The sequence below is a fragment of the Euphorbia lathyris genome, chromosome 6, assembly GCF_963576675.1.
Source record: "Euphorbia lathyris chromosome 6, ddEupLath1.1, whole genome shotgun sequence".
In the NCBI taxonomy this organism is placed as follows: domain Eukaryota; kingdom Viridiplantae; phylum Streptophyta; class Magnoliopsida; order Malpighiales; family Euphorbiaceae; genus Euphorbia; species Euphorbia lathyris.
In genome coordinates this window covers 109,071-112,855 of record NC_088915.1, presented here as the reverse complement: position 1 = coordinate 112,855, position 3,785 = coordinate 109,071, and the positions used below count along the sequence as shown (strand labels likewise).

The window sequence follows — 3,785 nt, the reverse complement described above, 5'->3', positions numbered from 1 at the left end:
ATTGACCAGCTCCCGACGGCAGTCCAGGGTAATATTCTCGCGGTTTCGCGTGGCTTAGATCCCAGTGACTTGTGCATTTGGAAACCTTCTACTAAAGGAAAATTCACGGTCAATGAGATGTATCAAGCCCTTTGTACGGAGCTGACCCCGGTTAATTGGCACCGGTTTGTATGGGGAACTCACATCCCACCGTCCCGTTCAATAACCTTATGGAAGGTGATGTATGGTAAAATCTTAACACAGAACATTCTTCAGCAGAAAGGAATCCATCTAGTTTCCCGGTGTGTTTTGTGTCTATCATCGGTGGAAAGCATTGATCATCTTTTTCTGCAATGTTCATTCGCAAGACGGCTTTGGTAGGAAATTGGGTCTATTTTCAGTCAGCGGCTAATGCAAAATGACAATTTCGATATTTTTTTAACAGACTCATTCGATGCAGGTTTGGTGCTCAAGTGGCTGCTGTTTGGAGTTTGGCTGTCGTGAGCTGCGTATGGCTGATCTGGCGAACGAAGCCTTTATTTGGCACGGAGCTCCCTTCAATCCAAATCGGTCTCCATATGCTAACCCGCCTAATTCGGGAAGCAAATAGGAAAGTGTTAAGCCCAAAATATACCTAAAATATCATTAACATTTACATCATTTTTATTACAAATTCGTGTTATTTATATCTGTTTAGATTACTTTTACTCTCGAATATCTTTCTTTCTTGCAAGGTACCTAAATATTTGGTAAAATCCAAATAGGAACGAAAAAGGATCTAAAACAGAAGAAAAACCCTACAAAAGGAGTCAAAGACGACGTAAATCGAAAGCGCTAAGTCGAAGACACGAATGAAAGCTAAGAAGTGAGAAAAATCACCAGGCCGCGACAGTGGATCCTCAACCCGCGGCCGCGACACGCGTGGTATAGCTATTTCTCCCCTTCGTCCGAAGCTCAACTCAATGCTACGTCATTCACGGCCGCGGATTACCATCCTCGGTAAGTGCAGAAAATTTACAAAGAGCATTTAACACATGCTGAAAATCCAAGAAACGCGTTCGTTCAAGTGGATAAAGACGTCCTTTCACAACGGACACGACTCTTAACCAACGGATACATCACTTCAAACACAACCCTTCAACATCTATAAATAAAGAGTTGATGTTGAGAAAAAGTGGCTGTGAAATGTTATAATATAGATATAGAATCAGAGCGTAGAACTTATGTCGAAGTTCTAAGTAAACACATTTCGAGAGTTAGAAATTAGATTCTGTACAAAACAAGATGAGGTACACATATTGTTTATAGTTTAATTACAACTCAGTAGCGTTTAGACATTGTTCCAGTTTTAGTTTGCATCATGGTAGTGGCCGACCGAATCCCTATTACGAAGTTACAGCGAGAAGATTGAGTAGAGTGTTCGCCCCTGAGCCTGACAACCTCTTAGGAAACCCAAGGAAGCGGAACCGATCAAGCCCTTCACTTGCACGCCCTCGAAGAACTCGATGCTCCTTGTTCTCTGTAAACTTGTATCAATTTATATTTCATCTAATAAAGTCCGTTCTATTCGACAAATCGTTATGCAGCACTTATGGTAACCAATCCAATATAAGTGAGGCTGGTGTTTTCATTAACATGCACTTGAATTCAAAATCATTACAAGGAAACTTTGTTGAACACTTAGGCAAATTATCATCTCGAAAGAGTTTTAATTTGAGTAAGGGCCACTATCCCGAAAGGGTTTTGTCGCGTTCAAAGCCAATTAATTAGAGGTTCCGTCATTTATTTCATCATCATAATTGATACAAAGTTTAAGTTGTTTTCTTTGCTTAATGCAAATGAATAAATTCTTTCGTTTTTCTAAAAAGTTCTAAATGTTCCTGTTTTGTAAAATTCATCCTTAAAATCAGAAGACCTTTCTAACAATCGATTTATTCTAAATATAAAATCTTATTCCAGCATTTTCAAATACTCAAAGTTCACAAATTCAATTAAACAAATTTCCTAAATTCAATTAAACCAATTTTCACTTTTCATTTACATTTAATAGTAAATCTAACTAGTTCGAAATTAACAAATTCAAAAAATAAGTTTTTTCGTTAAAAAACGTATCCCTGTGGGATCGATATTTTTATTACTACAAGCGAAACCGTGCACTTGCGGAAATCGCTCAACAAGTTTTTGGCGCCGTTGCCGGGGATACGCCAAAATTTTTGACAAAATTTTTATTTTTCGTATTTTATTTTCGAATATAGGTTTATACATTATTTTTATACAATTTTTATATTTTATTTATTTTCAGTTATATAACATACTTGTTTTCAATTTTGTTTTGAAGGTAGTTTGGCTCGTGTAACAATTTTAAGTTCATGCGCAGTTTGCGAAATTCGGGCACGCCACCAGATCCTTTAGATCCAGAAATTGAAAGAACACTTAAGAAAAACAAGAAAAACAAGAAAAACAAAGACAAAACACCCTTAAAAACCAAAGTAGACCAGCCAGAGATTATGGCCGATCCACCGACACTTATGGATTATGCTAGGCCAGGAATGACCGGTGTAACTAATAGTGTAGTTAGACCCCGTATAAACACAAATCAATTTGAAATTAAGCCTGCTTTGCTTAATATGTTGCAAAACAACGTAACGTTTTATGGACTACCTAACGAAAACCCTAATGCACATTTGACAAATTTCTTAGAAATTTGTGACACTTTTAAAATTACTGATGTAACAGCCGAAGCAATCAAACTTCGCCTCTTTCCTTTCACTTTGAAGGATAAGGCAAAAATTTGGTTAACTTCTATGCCTGCTGCAACATTTGAAACTTGGGACCAATTAGCCCAAGCATTTTTACAAAAATATTTTCCCTTAGCAAAAACCGCAAGAGTCATCAAAGAGTTGACATCTTTTACACAAAATGATAATGAAACTCTTTATGAAGCTTGGGAACGTTTTAAAGAACTTCAATGTTTATGCCCACACCACCAACTGCCAGATGCACTTTTAATGTAGACATTCTATAATGGATTAAATCCTACAACTAGAGGTTCATTAGATGCTATGTCTGGAGGGTTATTTATGAAGAAGACGTCCGCCCAAGCAAGAGAACTTTTGGAAGAAATGGCAATCAACAGCAGTATGTGGCCCGCCGAGCGTGGCCATATACCGACGGCGAAACCATCATCCTCAGGTACATCATCGGTTAAAGGTATAATGAATCTTGATCCTGTAGCAATGTTACAAGCCCAATTTTCTGCCCTATCGCACAAAATTGATAAATTTATGGCACCATGCGATCCTAATGATCCAATCCAGAGAGACATTGATTACGAAGGTATGAATGAGATAGAACAGGTAAATTTTGTCCAAGGACAAAACCAAACTACTAATCCTTATTCTAATACTTATAATCCTGGATGGAGAAATCATCCTAACTTTAACTGGAAAGATGGTAATAATAATAATAATGCAAATGCTAATCAATATCGGATAAATAATTATCAAAATCAAACAAGAGATACGATTAGCACTTTATCTTCAAAAATCGACAAATTTATTGATGCTATGAATGGAAAGGTAAGTAATCAAGACGATGGTTTTAAACGGATCGAAAATAAATTCGATCAGCTTATCAAAAACCAATCATTTAGCATCCATAATTTGGAGGTTCAAATTGGACAACTTGCTAAATCAATTCCATCCCGCAAAGAGGGAAGTCTTCCCAGCCAAATGGAAGAAAATCCGAAAGAGCATGTTAAGGCTATCACTCTTCGCTCAGGAAAAAACTACATAGGTCCGGAAATG

The 3,785-nt window shown here is 37.2% G+C and overlaps 1 non-coding gene across 1 annotated transcript; it reads right to left on the bottom strand.

Annotated features, from left to right (window-relative positions):
- Window positions 1–2,864: 2,864 nt before the first annotated feature.
- Window positions 2,865–2,971, bottom strand: LOC136234312 (small nucleolar RNA R71). The gene has a single exon (XR_010691202.1). It is a non-coding gene; the product is annotated as a small nucleolar RNA R71 (small nucleolar RNA).
- Window positions 2,972–3,785: the final 814 nt, after the last annotated feature.